The sequence below is a fragment of the Myotis nattereri genome (genome assembly GCF_964212035.1).
Source record: "Myotis nattereri genome assembly, chromosome: 4".
NCBI classification, from domain to species: Eukaryota; Metazoa; Chordata; class Mammalia; order Chiroptera; family Vespertilionidae; genus Myotis; species Myotis nattereri.
Genome location: NC_138079.1, coordinates 83,379,145 through 83,398,314, shown reverse-complemented (window position 1 = coordinate 83,398,314; position 19,170 = coordinate 83,379,145). Strand labels below are relative to the sequence as shown.

Below are 19,170 nucleotides of genomic sequence, written 5' to 3'. Positions count from 1 at the left end.
AAACTCAAGTTCATGTCCGGCCAGCGTGGCTGAATGGCTGAGCATCGACCTATGAACCAGGAGGTCATGGCTTGATTCCCGGTTAGGGGACATGCCCAGGTTGCAGACTCAATCCCCAGTGTTGGTATGGGCGTGGGGCATGCAGGAAGCAGGCAATCGATGATTCTCTCTCATCATTGATGTTTCTATCTCTCTCTCCCTCTCCCTTCCTCTCTGAAATCAATAAAAATATATTAAAAAAACAAAAACAAAACCACTCAAGTTCATGTGGTAAAACTGGCAAACGCCCACAGGACAAAGGTAATTCTGAATTCTAGTATCAGAATTCCCACTTTTCTTTTAATAGTAGCCTTTTCACATTATCCCTCCAAAATGTATCTCTATTTTATCAACTTTTTGGTATTTTTACCAACATTTTACTTTATAATTTTATAACATGCTTATGAGTTCCACCAACTCCAGGAACCACACCTTATATTATTTATTCTCAAGAACAAGTTATGAATTAGCCAGAACTAGTAGATTACAAGGTTATAAATTCTCAATTCAGACCATCTCAAGTAAAGAAGGGAATATTTATTGGTCTGTTTATTATTCATTTCACTTTAAAAGTTGCACTGCTAGACCCAGGAACATAAGACATCATTAGTTATCTCTATTCCCTCCCTGTGGACCTGCCTCACTTCTTGAGCAGATGGGTTTCTTCCCTAAAACAGAGCTACAGACACATGTTTCTTTAAGTTTACCACACACCTGCACTGTATAATCCAGAGGCAACAGACTATCGTATCTTCCTGCTACTGTTTGCACAAACGTTTTAGGGGTCTGCGTCACAAGCTTATCCTACCCAAACCCAATCAACTATGACTAGTCAGAAAAAGATCACCTGGGATACCCTGTGATTAGCACAACAGCTAGAACCACATGAAATAGAAAGACAGGTAGCTACTCAAAAGGCAAAGCAGGACACTTATCTGGAGGAAAGAGATGAGAAAAGCATGCCAGGAACACAAACATAACAGCTACTGAGTCTGCCATATCATCTTTCAATTCCCTTAATTCTTCCATTCTGAATGGTTTTTTAACTTTGGTGACTCTAACTTTGATTTTAATACTTTTGTGAGTTTCAAATATGAACAAATTGGATTGTTCCTGTTTCATTTCCTTAGCTTTTATCCTTGTCAACTATTGTTTCATAGATGCGATGGCCTTCATTTATCTTTCTGAAAACGGACTCCAGCCATTCTTTAAAATCTCCTTGAGTTTCTTGTTGGAGATCCATTTCAGGGATTGGGCTTATATGAGTCTTTACTATTCTGTTCTACCTCAAAATATGCCAATAATTAATTCCACATAATTTTTTTCATTTCCCCATACTTCTGCTTTGAATTTACTGATCCTTGTTGTTAATACTGCACAGCAAAATAACAACAATTATAGTGAGTGGAAGAGAACTCTTAGAGATTTTCACACACACCATCATCACTCTAACAAAAAAAAAAGACCCGATGTTCTTAATATTATTTATTATGCTAATCTCTAAAATATTACTAAATTTTCAACATATATCTGCTTCCGAGTAAGCTTCAGGTAAGACTGGTAAGTAGAGGAGACACGATCACCATGATCTTGTTTTTTTATTATATTCATGTCCTATTTATTTCTTGTGCTATTATGTTGTTTTCAACAAACACCTTTCCATTTCAATCTTACAACATGCAATCTTAAATCAAGATATTAAAAAAAAAGATATTTTAGTACAATCACTTTATTCTATTATCTTAGAAATGAGAAGCCCAACCCAGAAAGATTAGCCATCTTGCTTAGGTCATACAGTTAATTTTATAGTAAGAGACTAGAATCCTATCTCAAAATTCCAAATTACCTCTCTCATGCACAATAATAATCAAAGAAAGGCAAGTAAAAAAAAAGAAAAGAAAAAGAAACCAAGGTAAATAATTATATAGTAATCACACTGTAGGCAATCTTTATGACACAGTAAATTAACTGCCATTCATCATAAACAAAATGAAGCAAAATTGTATCTCTTTGGCCATTACATAAAGATTATGGTTGGCATTGAGGAGTACTTTATATATCAAGATCAGTCAAATTCTACAAAGAAAATAAAGAATTCAGTTCAAAGAAAACCATGAGTGTGTTACAGAACAACTATCTAGATCAGTGGTTCTCAACGGTGGCTGCACATTAGAATCACCTGGGAATCTTTTTAAAATCCTGATTTCTGGGCCTCATCTTCCGGAAATTTTGTTTCTTTGTTATGGGGTGGGGCCACAACATTAGTAACAAAGAAACAGAATTTTCGGAGGATGAGGCCCAGAAATCAGGATTTTAAAAAGATTCCAGGTGATTCTAATGTGCAGCCAAGGTTGAGAACCACTGATCTAGATGAACACATAACTTACGTCACAAAACGCTGCTGACAGCCACCAGCTGGCTGGTGTGCTTAATGGTTAGAGCATTCGCCTGCGCACCAAAAGACTGAGGGCTCAGATTCCTGATCAAGAGCACATGCCTGTGTTGCAAGTTCGATCCTCATCCCTGGTTGATCCCAAGCCTTGGTGGGGGCACATGTGGGAGGCAATCAATACATGTGTCACTCTCACATCAATGTTTCTCTCTCTCTTTCTCTCTCCCTCTCCCTTCCTCCCTCCCACTCTCTCTCTAGAAAAAAAAAAAAAAATCAATGGAAAAATATCCTCAATGAAGGTTAAACAAAAAAAGGTTAAAATTAATAAAGATGATGCTCCTCCAATTTATTTAGTTAATATCATTATCTACTATGAACATTAGTATCAGGACTGCAAGTTAGTATAACTTGGTTAAAAGCATGGGTTCCAACTGCCTAGGTTTATATTAAAACTATCCTTCACAATAGTTCTGGATTAATTAGCATCTCAAATCCTCATTTATTTCAACTTTAAAATGGTAATCCTAACAGTCATCTGCTTTAGGACACAGGATTGCTGTGAAGATTAAATGAAGTAATGTAGGTAGCACTTAGAACAGTAAACTTATTATGAGCTCTCAAAAAATGTAAATATTTGTCATTGGTTTTATTGCCTAATTCTCCCACCACCATCCCCAGTTTTGACATGTCCTCCAGTAGAGAGCTTGCTATTTTTAAAGTAACAATTTGCAATTACAGTGGGGCCATACTGAACTAGTCCCTACAATGAGAAGAACCTTCTTGTACAAAAAAGGCCTTTCAATGAACTGTGTTCCCTTCACAATTCTCTTCTCTAAACTAAGCATGCCCAGTTTGTCTTCTGCTTTCCTTGTAACATGATTTCCAAAACATTTCTCAGCTGCAATAGCATCAAAATAGTCTCTATTTTGTCCAGTGTCCCAGAAGCGGACATAACATTTTGGATAAGATCGGATCACCAGAGACTACACTAGGACTTGTAACTCCCATAATTTCCTTGTTCCTATTAACACAGAAAAACATTTTAATTCACATTTCTAAGAGATTCTCTCCATAGACTTAATAAATACTTTCCAAAGGGAAATAAATTAGGCTGGTATTTCATTGAGATGTTCCATTTCATAAATCTATATTTATAAAAGCGTAAGCGACCAGTCGATTGAACAACAAAACGCCCAGTCAACCGGTTGCTATGATGCACACTGACCACCAGGGGGCAGACACTCAACGCAGGAGCTGCCCCCTGGTGGTCAGTGCTCTCCCACAGGGGGCGTGCCGCTCAGCTAACCAATGGGTGCCAGATGTCGGTCTCACGGCTGCAGTGTCGCTCGCCTCTCTGGATCGGGACTGGGCGCGGGCAGGTGCAGCAGGGCTGGGATGAGCGGGAGCAATGCGGCACCAGGCCCGGGCTCGGGTTCCTCCCTGGCCGCCTGCCACTTCGAGCACTACTACATCCCTCGGGGGATGTTGGGCAGAAAGTGGCAGTCCGACATACCCAAGGGGTCCCGGATTGCAAGAGGGCGTAGGCCAGACTGAGGGACCCCACCAGTGCATGAATCCGTGCACGGGCCTCTAGTACAGTGTTTAAAAACAGAATATAGCCCTAGCCAGTTTGGCTCTGTGGACCAAAGGGTCCCGGGTTTGATTCCTGTCAAGGGCACATACCTCAGTTGTAGGCTCGTCCCCGGCCTGGGCCCTGGTCGGGGAGTGTGCAGGAGGCAACCAATAGATGTGTTTCTCTCACACCAATATTTCTCTCTGTCTTTCCCTCTCTTTTCCAATCTAAAAAACCAATGGAAAAACATCCTTAGGTAAGGATTAAAACAGAAAACAAAACAATAACAGAATATGATGTGTCATTTATATTAACATATAATGTGTTAATTATATGTTAACATACATATTTAACATATACACTTCAGCAAACAGGAAAAATAGAGCCATATAGCCCATTTTAGTTCATTTAACTTTCATTCACTTTTAGAAATTATATATAACGAGAGGCTCAGTGCACAAAATTCATGCATGGGGGTGGGGGGGTGTCCCTCAGCCCCGGCCTGCACCCTCTCACAATCCGGGACCCCTTGGGGGATGTCAGGCCTAAACTGGCAGTCTGACATCCCTCTTGCAATCCAGGACACTGCAGTGACCATACGTTTCATACAGGTAAAGGCATCTTGCTGTTGTATAGGCAACTACATTTTTTTGCCCTGATTATAAAAAATAGTACATAACATGATCCTTCTGAGGCAGTAGAACCATTTCCCCCATCTTATGGGTGGAAAAACTGAAGCAGAGAGAAGTTAAGTAATTGGCTTTGTCACACAGTTGTGTCAGAATCAGGGCTGACCACAAAATGTGCAAGCCAGAGTCCATGCCTGTCATCACTGCATCATCCTGTTTTTCCAGTGTTAGAGTAGCCTTGCCAGGTTTTAAGTTTTAAATCTACCAGGAAGAGACTGTTTCCAATATATACGGTAGGGTCCCTAGGCCTGGCCAGTGATCAGGGCCATCTGTGGGGCAACAGGCAGGCGAAGCAACCAGGGGCCCCCACTGGCACCCACATTGGCTGGCAGCCTGGCGCTGCCCTGGCCGGCCCCACCCCCGAATCACCACCGCCAGTTGCCTCCCTCTGCGGGAGGTGACCAGCAGGGCACTCACCAGCCCGCCCTGGCCCACGCCCCCTCCCCGATCGCCACCGCCAGTCACCTCCCTCTCAGGGGGCACACGCTCAACGCAGGAGCTGCCCCTGACCAGGGTCAGCTCCTGCATTGAGCGCCTGCCCCCTGGTGGTAAGTGCATGCCATAGCAACTGGTTGTTCCACTGGTTGTTCTGCCATCCAATCAATTTGCATATTAGGGTTTTATTATATAGGATGGCAAGTACTTAAAAATAAAATTAGAAATCCCTAAGACAAAACTGATCAAGACTGATTTTTGTTTCATTTTGTTTGTTAAGCCTCACCAGAGGATACCTTCTCCATTGATTTTTAGAGAGTGGAAGGGAGGGAGGAGGTAGGAAGACAGAGACAGAAACATTAACATGAGAGAGACACATCAATTGGTTGCCTCCCCAATGTGCCCCAACCAGGTATGTGCCTTTGACCAGAAATCGAACCCTTGACCCTACAGTCTGAAGGCCAATGCTCTAACCACTGAGCAAATCAGCCAGGGCAAGATTCTTCTTCTTCTTTTTTTTTTTTTTGATTTCAGAGATGAAGGGAGAGAGAAAGAGTGAGACAGACGCACCAATGATGAGAGAGAATCATCAATCAGCTGCCTCCTGCATACCCCACACTGGGGATCGAGCCTGCTACCCAGGCATGCGCCCTGACTGGGAATCAAACCCTGACTTCCTGGTTTAAGATCAATGTTCAACCACTGAGCCATGCCGGCAGAGCAAGATTGATTTTTGAAGTCAAGAATTCTAAGTTTTTATAGCAGGCTATGCTTACATTTATTTTAAGATACTAAATTATTAAATTCTATCTGCTGAAATAAAGCTGGTAATTATATCAATAAAAACCAAGTGTTCCCTCAAAAAGAAACAAAATATACTTAAAAGGTTAAGATTTGAAAGTATTAATACTTAAAAATTTATTTCCTTCTCCACTCAATTTCCAAAAATTTTTTTTTATTTTTTATTTTTATTTTTTACTTATTTATTATTATTAGTTAAGGTATTACAAATGTGTCCTCATCCCCCCCATTAACCCCCAACCTCCCCCCCACACACACACTCATGCTCCCATCCCCCCGTTGTCCATGTCCATTGGTTTGGCTTATATACATGTATACAAGTCCTTCGGTTGATCTCTTCCCCTTACCCCCGCCCTCCCCTACTTTCCCTCTGGGGATTGATAGCCTGATCGCTGTTTCTCAGTCTTTGGGTCTGTCCCTTTTCATCAGTCTATGTTGTTCTCTATATTCCACAAATGAGTGAGATCATGTGGTATTTATCTTTCTCTGACTGGCTTATTTCACTTAGCATAATGCTCTCTAGTTCCATCCATGCTGTTGCAAAAGGCAAGAGTTCCCTTTTTTTTTACCGCAGCATAGTATTCCATTGTGTATATGTACCACAGTTTTCTAATCCACTCATCTGCTGATGGGCACTTAGCTAACAGCAATAGATTTCTAAAAAATGTAAGCCTGGTGAAGGGAAGAATGACAAAATAAATGAGGCCAGGGAAAGAGGATTTGCCCAATTTGAGGATCACATGTTCAATTCTGAGTTTCACAGTAGCCAAAACAATGTCCTTGAAAGACAAATAAAAAAAACCTTATCAGCTATTCAGGAACACCCACACTTTTCTTGGCATTACAGTTTAAGAGAAAATCTTTGCAATGCAAATATGCAAATTTTTGTAAATTATACATTTAAATTGACAATCCGGATTTTAAAAAGCAGTAGCTTGTCCTGCCAATAGACAAAGAATGTGTCCATTTGACCTTACTCCAAGTTTAAAAATCATTTGGTATTAGAAAAGCTGGATCACTTGTTCTTTTTCTAACTGTATGAATTGGAAGCAGAAATGAAAATCAAGTAATTATGGTTTAGAAGTCCATCTTTATTTTTTCAAATGTACTGTTCCCAGAAGGCAGGCAACAGAGCAAAGCTATTATGAACACCAATTTTGGAATCAGGCCAAAGTTCTGAATTCAAGATCTATCTGCAATAGGAGATATGGCTGACCTTGGAATTTGTTTTTTTTTTATTGTTTCTATTGATTTTAGGGAAAGAGGAAGTGGGGAGAGAGAGAGAGAGAGAGAGAGAGAGAGAGAGAGAGAGAGAGAGAGAATATGAGAATCAATTGGCTGCTCCCATACACACTCCTACTGGGAACCCAAAACCTAGATATGTGCCCTGGCTGGGAATCAACTGGCAATCTTTCGGTGCATGGGATGATACTCCAACTGAGCTGCATGGGTCAGGGCTCACCTTGGGATTCTTTTTTCTTTTTTTTAAATATATTTTATTGATTTTTTTACAGAGAGGAAGGGAGAGAGATAGTCAGAAACATCAATCAGCTGCCTCCTGCACATCTCCCACTGGGGATATGCCCGCAACCAAGGTACATGTCCTTGACCGGAATCGAACCCGGGACCTTTCAGTCTGCAGGCCGACGCTCTATCCACTGAGCCAAACCGGTTTCGGCACCTTGGGATTCTTTAATCCTAAATTTACCAGTCTAGAAAAAGATAGTAATATGTATACTTACCTCACAAGGTTGTTATCAGAATGTATTTATTTACCTTTTTTTTTGGGGGGGGGGCGGGGGGGGGAGAGGGATACAATAAAGACAACTTTATTATAAACTGGGCGTTAGGCCCAGCCGGCATGGCTCAGTGGTGAACCAGGAGGTCACGGCTTGATTCCCAGTTAGGGCACATGCCCAGGTTGCAGGCTCAGTCCCCAGTGTGGTGCGTCAAGGAGGCAGCCAATCAATGATTCTCTCTCATCATTTATGTTCCCATCTCTCTCTCCCTCTCCTTCCTCTCTGAAATCAATAAAAATATATTTTAACAAAAAATTAAACTGGGTATTAGAAGACATTAGGATATTATTAATTTTGTTAGTTGTGATAACATTCTTGTGAATATATTAAAAATGTGTTTATTTTTGCCGAAACCGGTTTGGCTCAGTGGATGGAGCGTCGGCTTGCGGACTGGGGGGTCCCGGGTTCAATTCCGGTCAAGGGCATGTGCCTGGGTTGTGGGCACATCCCCGGTTGGAGATGTGCAGGAGGCAGCTGATCGATGTCTCTCTCATCGATGTTTCTAGCTCCCTGTCTCTCTCCCTTCCTCTCTGTGAAAAATCAATAAAATATATTTTTTTAAAAAAATGTTTTTATTTTTTGGAGATGTACACTGACATGATTAGGAGTAGATATTCAGAATGTATTTAGTGCTGAGTAGTTAACAAAAGCATTCAGTAAATTTTTAAAATTCAGTAAGCATTTAAAATTTAAAATTTAATTAAAATGGCTATTTTAAGAACACATTTATATTTATCTATTGATTTACATATAAACTCTTGAAATCCAAGTTTAATAAAATGAAAATTTCCCAACTAACTGCTTTAATTATCACTACTAAATAAAATAACTTATTTTCTGATGGGGCAGGAAAATTAATCAGTAAAATGTTAAAATAAATCAGAGGGGTTTTTTCATATTTATTTTTACTTATTTATTTTTCACAACTTTACTGAGATATAGTTGACACAATGTTGTATAAGTTTAAGGTATACAATAAATCACTGCTTTAAAATAAAGTACGTACACCTTTTAAAGAATGCATATGCAACCATGAAAATTTACTTAACATCTAATATACTCGAGATTATGTTTTAAAATTTAAGTTAAAGTCACCTTACTCCAAATATCTAAACAAGTTAACTAGACTGAATATATAAACTAAACTAGTCTTTATCCTGAAGCTCTCAACAAAAAAATATTATATAATTTGTTCAAGAAACAGATTGTGTCCTGGGGCCTCACAGAATACCTATCCCAAAGGCCCTCAATATGTTAGGTAAATGGATAAATGAATACTGTTTCAAATGTAAAAAAGGATCCCTTCTTTTTCAAAGCTTAAAATAAAGAAGATGAATAGTGAACAATAGTTCAACCACTCATTTTGCTATTTTTTTCTGCAGATAAGGCTACAAATGAAGGATAAAATTATGAAATAAATTCAAAAAGTGAGTATTTAGTTGGGTAAAGTAACTAACTACCTCACTGTTTTACAACATACGCTTATAAATTTCTCTAAAAGCTACAAACAATTAACCTGACAAAAATACCTACTCAGAAAATAATTAACTTACTATAAAAATACTAAAGCCCATGTATGCAAATGCAATAAAAACACACAGTAATTCTCAAAAGTATGGAACTTATACAACCAGAAATCTTCATAGGCTGTCTAACCAGAATTCATTTTTTCAAAATATATTTTTATTGATTTCAGAAAGGACGGGAGAGGGAGAGATAGAAACATCGATAAGAGAAAAATCATTGATCTGCTGTCTAGTGCATGCCCCTCCCTCACTGAGGATCGAGCCTGCAACCCCAGCATGTACCCCGACCAGTAATAGAACCATGGTTCATAGGTCCACGTTCATCCACTGAGCCATACCAGGTGGGCATAATCACGACTCATCTTAACCAACTCTTCACTACTCTCCACTTCTACAATTATAATATAATCTTATACAGTAGTTTTTTTCAAACATTATTTCCTGCCCTGGCCAGTGTGGCTCAATTGATTGGCCATCGTCCCATGCACTGAAAGGTTGCCAGTTCAATTATCGGTCAGGGCACAAGCCTGAGTTTCAGGCTCCATCCCTAGTAGGGAGCTTGCAGGAGGCAACAATTGATGTTCCACTCTCATATTGCTGTTTCTCTCTTCCTCTCCCTCTCTCTCTAAATCAATTCTTAGAATCTTTTAAAAAATAATTATTTCCTTTGCCATACAATAAAAACAAAAACTTCAAAAACCCAAAAATCATAATGAGGATTAAAAAGGAAATTCAGACACATCCTACAACATGCACATTATGCTAAGTGAAATAAATGTCAAGATTCTTTATACTACTGAGAGATTTCTCCAGATCCATCCAAATTCATCTGCCCTAAGAAAAGCATTAAAAAGGAAAAAAACAATAATGCAGCAATTCCACTTCTAAGTATATACACAAAAAATTTGAAAGCAGGGATTCAAAATACACTTGTTCACCAATGTTCATAACTGCAATATTCACAACAGCCAAAAAGTAGAAACAACTTAAATGTCCTCAACTGATGAATGGATAAATAAAATGTGGTATATCATAAAAAGGAACCTTATCTATATATATAAAAGCCTAAGAAATCGTTACAACCTGACGACCAGCTGGTAGCTATGACGTGCATTGACCACCAGGGGGCAGATGCTCAACGCAGGAGCTGACCCCTGGTGGTCAGTGCGCTCCCACAGCCAACCTCCCATGGTCCCTCCCCCACCAGCCTGCCTGCCCCAACTGGCTCGATTGCCGGCCAGGCTGAGGGACCATGCACGAATTCATGCACCGGGCCTCCAGTTCAGTTATAAAAAAGAATGAAGTTCCAATACATGCTATGATACAGATGAACCTTGAAAATAATATACTAAGTCAGCGGTTCTCAACCTGTGGGTCAAGACCCCTTTGGCAGTCAAACGACCCTTTCACAGGGGTCACCTAAGACCATCCTGCATATCCGATATTTACATTACGATTCATAACAGTAGCAACATTACAGTTATGAAGTAGCAACGAAAATAATTTTATGGTTGGGTCACAACATAAGGTACTGTATTTAAAGGGCCAGAAGGTTGAGAACCACTGTAAGTGAAATAAGCCAAACACAAAATGACAAATATTGTACGATTCTTCTTATATGAAATATCTAACACAGGCAAATTCTGGGACAGAAAATAGATTAGAGGTTACCAGGGACTAGGGAGAGGGAAGAATGAAGAGTTATTGCTTAATGGGTACAGAGCTTTTATTTGGAGTGATGAAATTTTAGAAGTAGTTGTGATGGTTTTGACACTGTGAATGTAATTAACGCCAGTGAATTAAAAATGTTTAAAAATACATAAAATGACATATCAGAAAGAAAAAGAACGAGAAGAAAAAACGGAACTAATAAATCTCCTTTTACCCCTTTAGCCCATTTTATTTTATTTTTTTCCCCTTTAGCCCATTTTAAACAAATTCCAACTCTACAATTACAACTGATTAATTGAATTTCTTATGTTCTTTCAGTTAGTAACAATGAATAAGCTTAAGCTCAAATAAATGTATACACCTTTTAAAGAAAATGCTATGAATGAGCTTTAGTAGATTGCTGTTAATAAAATTCTTAGAATTATCTTTCAAATAAATTGCTTCTAATGCATATCTGAAAAGTGAAATACCATTCGCAAAGTATTCTCAAACTTATTCTTCAATAAAATGCTTTCCCCAGACCTACATAAAAACTACTTGATTGGCATCTGCTGAACCCAAAGGTTAAGACAATTTCATGCTAATTGTAACCACAATCGTTTAGAAAGAGATTGCAATATTTAAAAACTCATGTTTTCAATGAAGAGTAAAACAATAGAATTGAATTAGGTAGAATGCAATGCAAATAGTTAGTCACCAGTAATAAGAGAAAAGGTTGTGGTTAGTGATTTTTCAGTGTTTTACTTACATCATCAATCTATGCATTTATCAAAAATGATAGAGCATAATTGTCCATTAATCCCATCCCTCCTGCCTAATTTGAGATTACTTTCCTCATTAAGAAATCCAGCCCAGCCGAAACCGGTTTGGCTCAGTGGATAGAGCGTCGGCCTGCAGACTGAAAGATCCCAGGTTCGATTCCGGTCAAGGGCATGTACCTGGGTTGCGGGCACATCCCCAGTAGGAGATGTGCAGGAGGCAGCTGATCGATGTTTCTCTCTCATCGATGTTTCTAACTCTCTATCTCTCTCCCTTCCTCTCTGTAAAAAAATCAATAAAATAAAAAAAAATAAAAAAAAAAAAGAAAGAAAGAAATCCAGCCCAGCTGATTCCACTCAGCAAGGTTCAATTCCCGTTCAGGGCACATGCCCAAGTTTCAGGCTCTGCCTGCAGTGAGGGGCAGTGCAGAAGGCAGCCGATCAATGTTTCTCTCTCATCACTGCTGTTTCTCTCTCTCCCTCTCCATTCCTCACTTTGAAATCAATAAAAGCAGCCCGGCCCACGTGGCTCAGTGGTTGAGCGTCGACCTATGAACCAGGAGATCACAGTTTGATTCCTGGTCAGGGTACATGCCTGGGTTGCAGGCTTGATCCTCAGTGTGGGGCGTGCAGGAGGCAGCCAATCAATGATTCTCTCTTCTCATTGTTGTTTCTATCTTTCTCTCCCTCTCCCTCCGTCTCTAAAATCAATAAAAATGTACTTAAAAAAAAAAAATCAGCCATGGCTGGTTTGGCTCAATGGATAGAGCATCGGTCTGAGGACTGAAGAGTCCCAGGTTCGATTCCGGCCAAGGGCACATGCCTGGGTTGCAGGCTCAATCCCCGGTGGGGGGTGTGCAGGAGGCAGCCAATCAATGATTCTCTCTCATCATTGATGTTTCTGTCTCTCTCTCCCTTTCCCTTCCTCTCTAAAATCAATAAAATATATTTTATTTTAAAAAAATCAATAAAAGCATATTAATAAAAAAAAAAAAGAGCCCGGCCCATGTCACACAGTGCTTGAGCACTGACCTATGAGCCAGAAGGTCACAGTTTGATTCCCGGTCAGGGCACATGCTTGGGTTGCAGGCTTGATCCCCAGTGTGCAGGAGGCAGCGAGTCAGTGATTCTCTCTCATCATTGATGTTTCTCTCTCTCCCCTCTCCCTTCTTCTCTGAAATCAATAAAAATATATTTAAAATATATTCTTTAAAGAAATCTATTATAATTTTAAAAAACAAAATCTTTCTCAACGAGACTTGTGCCCCAATAAGCGGAGGGGGTACAACAGGGGGACAGGAAGATGTTAATCAAAGAACATACATGCATATATGTATAACCCATGGACACAGACAATAGTATGGGGAAGGCCTGGGGTGGGGGTTGGGTGGAGGGGAGCAAAAAGGGAGAAAATGGGAGACATCTGTAATATTGTCAACAATTAAAACAAACAAAATAGTAAACCAAATTCTTGGATGTGCAAGCGGCTGGGGGAAGTAGGGCAGGAGCCCGGAGCTTCCCAGCCTCAGCCTGGCCCAACCTATCTCAGTGCCATGCTCAGGCCCTATGACCCCCACCTATTCTGGGTTCCCAGACTTTATACTCAAAGATGTAGATGGGATGCTTTAGACATCCCTGGAAGGAGATAAATGCCTGTGCCGTGAATAAATTAATAATTGAACGAGAGTGGGGGAAAAGCCAAAATTATTAGGTTTCTAATTTTATTCTGTACTTAAATATCCTTGACTCTTTTTTAAACTGGACACTTTATTTCTTAAACTCTTAATTTTCTAATCATGGCTAATAAAAATTCGTAACTCTCAGTTTTCCAACCCAAACTACAGTAAACAGCTCAAATTATTTTTGATTTTTTTAGAGATATATTTTTAAAGTAATGAAAAGCAAATATCTACAATAAATTTTCCTCACTTAAAACTTTAACTTGCTGTTCGGCTGGTGTGGCTCAGTGCTTGAGTATCGACCCATGAACCAAGAGTTCATCAGTTAAATTCCTGATCAGGGCTTGATACCCAGTAGGGAGCATGCAGGAGGCAGATCAATGTCTCTCATTGATGTTTCTATCTCTCCCTTCCTCTCTCTCAAAAATAAAAATAAATAAATAAATAAATACCAAAAAAATAACAATTTGCTATTGTGACTAGTTCTCAAGCATCAACACCACCAGGAAACCGGGTAGAAATGCTAATAACAGGTCCCACCCGAGACCTGCAGAATCAAAAGGAGGGGCCTAGCAACTGGCCCTCGGGAGGATACTGATGCTTACAGGAGTTTGAAACCACTGGCTTCGAGGTTAAGATTCCGGCTGCCTAGATTCAAATCTTGGAATCAGGAGTTACTTGACTGGGTAATCAAGAGTAAATTACCCAGCTTCTCTTTGCTTGTTCCTCATCTATAGAATGAAATTATGGAGTTGTTCTGAAGATTAAATAAGAAAATATACAGTAAGAGCTTAAGAGCAGCCCTGACTGGTTTGGCTCAGTGGCTAGAGTATCAGCCTGCGAACTGAAGGGTCCCAGGTTCGATTCCGGTCAAGGGCATGTACCTTGGTTGCGGGCACATCCCCATTAGGGAGTGTGCGGGAGGCAGCTGATCGATGTTTCTCTCTCATCAATGTTTCTAACTCTCTATCCTTCTCCCTTCCTCTCTGTAAAAAATCAATAAAATATATTAAAAAAAAAAAAAGCTTAAGAGCAATTCCAGGCACATAAAAAAAATATTCAAATGTTAGCTGTAGTCAAAGCACCTTGACAGTTGTAGTCTGGAAGGGGAAGAAAGGCAGAAAAGCCTAATCCTTACCCATCTAGGAGTTTAATACCTAGTGACTAGGCCAGACACACGTAAACAGAAACAAACACACTCCTAGAGGAAATAAAGATGCCCTCCTTGGCGCGGCAATCAAGTTGACTGGGATACTGTAAGAACAGCAAATTCTGACCGAACAATACAGGCTTTAAGCGAGAAGAGCCCGAAGAAAAGAAAAAAATCATTCCAGCCTACGAGATCCCAGAGGCAGGCCAAAGGAAAGCACAGGCAGCAGACTACAGTGGCTAAAGAATGGACAAAACAAAAACATGTACAGTAGTCCCCCCTTAGCCACAGGAGGTATGTTCCAAGACCACCAGTGGATGCCTGAAACCACAGATAGTAGCAACCCTGCCCATACCATGTTGTTTTCTATACAGACATACCTTCCTGCTGAATCAACTCCTGCACCTCTGCGGGAGATGTGGCAGCAGCTTCTGCAACAGCAGGCGCAGCCCCTGCAGGAGTTCCTGCATTTCTCAGCCCAAACCTATTCCTGAACCTGTGCAACCAGCCCTTACTTGCAGTAAATGGCTTGGTGTCCCTCCTCCTCTCAGAGGATCCCTCGCTCAAGTCTTCGTACAGGCTCAGTGCCTTCTGGCGCAGCATGCTGCCATCCACTGGAACACATTTTCTGTTCATGTCTTCCACCCACAAACTTAATGCCTTTTCCATCTTAACTAAGCCCTTGTCACGCACGGTAGCCGTAACTTTTGCAGTCTGAGGTGCAACCGCAAAGCTAGCACGGATTTCTTTTTCCTTCTTCACAATTTCACGGACAGAAGATTCGTTCTTACTGTAGATCTTAGCCACCTCGGCATAGGATTTTTTTTCTTTCCTTATCAAGTCAAGAATTTTCACCTTTTCGCTTAAAGGGAGCACTTGGCGGCTTCTTTTTGGCATCTCTGAATTGCCAGCACCACTACTCTTGCGCCTCGGGGCCATTAAGGAAAGCAGGTGTTACTCGAACGCCAGCACTGCAGTATCAAAACCGAGATGGCAACAAAGTGACTATGGGCTGGTAGCTTACACGGCGTGGATACTCTGGACAAAGGAATGATTCACATCCAGGGCGGGACAGAACAGGACCTCATCATGTTACTCCAAACGGCGCGAGAAATTTAAAACTTATAAATTTTTTATTTCTGGGAATTTTCCACCCAATAGTTTCTGACCTCAAACTGGAACCGCGGGAAGTGAAACCGTGGATAAGGGGGCGGGGCCTACTTGTGGTAGAAAATTTAAAAGTCAGTCACCCCAAATCATAGGCTTTAGAGCAGTGGTTCTCAACCTTCCTAACCCTTTTAAAAATATATATATTTTATTGATTTTCTACAGAGAGGATGGGAGAGCGACAGAGAGCTAGAAACATCGATCAGCTGCCTCCTGCACACCCCGCACTGGGGACGTGCCCTTGACCGGAATCAAACCGGACCCCTCAGTCCACAGGCCACGCACAATCCACCGAAACAAACTGGTTAGAGCCCCGCGACCCTTTAATACAGTTCCTCATGCTGTGGTGACCCCCAACCATAACATTATTTTCGTTGCTACTTCATAACTGTAATTTTGCTACTGTGATGAATCGTAATGTAAATATATGATATGCAGGATGTATTTTCACTGTTACAAATTGAACATAATTAAAGCACAGTGATTAATCATAAAAACAATATGTAACAATATATGTTTTCCGATGGTCTTAGGCGACCCCTGTGAAAGGGTCGTTCGACCCCCAAAGGGGTCGCGACCCACAGGTTGAGAACCGCTGCTTTAGAGGGCGAGAGGGAGGGGAAGCTCTGCCTCCTCGGGGCACTCCAACGCACATTCTGACTTGCAAACTCCCCCTTTTGTTTCCTCAGCACCCAGAGACTGCTCTTAGGCACTGTGGGCTACCAAGCCATCGTCTGCAGCGAAGTTGAATGCAGAGAAGAGAGGTTGACTAGTCGGCAGGGGGTCCCGCATTCGCAGGAGCGAGCACGACTTGCACAGGACCCAACATCTGAACACGCTCCGCCGCAAATCAGCGCAAAACCCTAACACTTAAAAAAAAAATCTCGCTTTACTAAAGGAAAAACTTGCATAAGCAAAAGTGGAAGGGGGAGGGAAGGGAAAGAAAGGCAGTTTTTTGTCCTCTTCCTCCCCTGAAACCCGTCTGGGTGCCGGCCCAATCCTGACGGCTTATTTTCGCGGCCTGGAGGCAGAGGTTTTCCTTCCGGTCATTGTGTTTATTTCCACCACAAAAACCGGCCCCGCGGGCCTGGCGCGCCCGCCGGGCCGGGACAAAGCCCGCTCCCTGTTCCACCTGAGGGAAGGGAGGGAAGGCAGGGAAGGACCGGGACGCAGAGGAGGAGGGGCGGCGCTCCGCAGCCCGCCCTCCCGCCGGCCGAAGTTACCGAGCAGCGTGGCGCCGACCCCGCCCCCGCCGCCCGCGGGCCAATCCGGCGAGTCTGCTGCCCAGGCGCACCAGCCCCGGAGACACCAAGCTGAGCGCGATCCCACCGTTCGGGCCTGGCACCGCGCGCGCACCCGCAACGCCCGAGCCGGCCAATCAGCGTCCGGGCATGCGCAGCCGCAGGCTCGCTCGCGCGCGGGCCTCACGCGTGAGACCACCCCCCCCTCTCGCGGCGCCAGCGCGCGCGCCCCTCCCCCATGAGCACCCAGGCGCGCGCGTGCAACTGTCGTCCCCCGCGACCGCGTCTGTTCCTGCCCCACCCCCAACGCCGGCGGCCCGGGGTACCCCAACACGGCCGCCCACGGTCCCCAGACTTCCGACCGTGCAGGCCCGGAGGGGTCGTCTCAAATAAAGGCTCGGCTCCAATGGCAACTGGGGCGAGGGGCAGGGGATGAAGCGACAGGGACTCACCCGAGTGCAGCCGCCTCCAGGCAGCGCCGGGGTAGGGGTGCCGAAGGAAAGCGAGAGTGGGCTGTGCGCGAGCTGCGGCCGCGGAGGAGCCGCCTCGGGGCGAGGCGAGCTGGTAGCGGGCAGGAGGTGAGAGGGCGAGGGGCCCGTGCGTCTCCGCCGAGCTTCTGTCACCGCCGCATGGCCGCCCAGCCGGGCCCCACTCAGCGCCTAGATCCAATGCCAGGGACCGAGAGAGAGGCCGGGGTAACCGCAGCAGGCGGGCGGCCGCGGCTAGAGAACGCGTGCGGGGAAGCGGGGGGGCGATCGGTGGCCCCTTTTCTCTGCTCTCTGAGCTTCTCTCTCACCCTCCTCCTTTTTTTTTTTCTCCTTTTTTTTTTTTTTTTTTTTGTTCCTCGAAGGCTTACTGCGCTTGCGCACCCGCAATGCCGCCCAGCGGGAGTTGTAGTTTCTGACTCTTCCCCATTAAAGCGCTAGCGGGGGCGGCGGACTACGAGTCCCAGGAAGCATCGCGCCCGCGAACCCCGAGCCCGGGGGACGCCGAGAGCGCGACGCCCGGCCCTCTCCTGCAAGGACTGTCAATGGAGGCGCGGGGTGGTGGGATCGAGAACATGGCTGCACCTGGGGCCTGTGCGGCCGCCCGGTGGGGGAGGGGAGCTGGGGTGCAAGGGCGAAAATCGAGGCCGCTGGGGGCTCCAGCTTCCTCTCTGCGGAGCACCAGCCGGCTTCAGCCGCCGTGCGAAGGTCGCGCTTGCTCCTGCACCCCAGATTCCCGGAAAATTGCGAGACGGGAACACGGCGAAGGCCGGGAAGCCCCCGAGCGGCCCGCCGGCCTCCGTGCTCGCCGAGGGATTTCCTCCGCCCTGCACCGCCCGCGGGGACACAAAGAACTGAGTTTTGAGAGCGAGCCTCCGAGGAGACGGTGTGCCCGGACTTTGGAGGGGGAGGGGGTGGGACTCTTCGGTGCCCCCCAGAGGCTTTGCTCACGTGTCTACACTCGACATTTAGAAAGAAAAGTTGAGAAAAAGCCATGGGGCGGGAGCAGATAACCTGATTTGTAGCCAGGTTCGTTCTGTCAACCACTAAGGCTTTCGAGTCACATCCATCACCACCCCCCCTCCGCCTCCAGTTTTTTCTTTTGCTTCTCAACTTTCATCAGCTCATGAATTTCCAGAAGGCTGAGCCATTACTGTACACTTAAAGTTTAAGAACTTTGAGATTTCAGACGTGAATGCAAAGCGCAAAGTCGAGTGCTTTTGTGATTTCCCCCCCCATGGGGGATTCAAGCCACGCCGGCCATCCTTCCCCTCCCCCTCCTCCTCGGTAGGCGGCGACCACATCGTCTTTTCCAGCCTCTGTCGCTGGCAAGAAAACTTTCCAAACAGCCATTCTTTGGATGTGCAGCGGTCCCCCTTATCCGCGGGAAACACCTTTCCAGACCCCCCCGATGGACGCCTAAAACCCCAGATCGTACCAAGCTCTTTTCCTGTGCATACATACCTTCCTCCTTAACCCACTGCACCTCTGCGGGAGATGTGGCAGCAGCTTCTTCAACAGCAGGCGCAGCCCCTGCAGGAGTTCCTACATCTCTCAGCCCAAACCTCTTCCTGAACCTGTGCAACCAGCCCTTACTTGCAGTAAATGGCTTGGTGTCCCTCCTCCTCTCAGAGGATCCCTCGCTCAAGTCTGTGTACAGGCTCAGTGCCTTCTGGCGCAGCACCGTGCTGTCAACCGGAACGCATTTTCTGTTCATGTCTTCCACCCACACACTCAATGCCTTTTCCATCTTAACTAAGCCCTT

At 43.8% G+C, this 19,170-nt stretch overlaps 1 protein-coding gene across 1 annotated transcript in view; it reads right to left on the bottom strand.

Moving 5' to 3' along the window:
* The window catches only part of GTF2I (general transcription factor IIi), a 121,153-nt gene extending 103,387 nt beyond the window's left edge, over positions 1-17,766 (bottom strand). The window contains exon 1 of the mRNA XM_081090439.1: positions 17,373-17,766. The gene's annotated coding sequence lies outside the window, so the exon portion shown is untranslated. The remainder of the gene's footprint in view (positions 1-17,372) is intronic.
* Between the last annotated feature and the right edge of the window lie 1,404 nt (positions 17,767-19,170).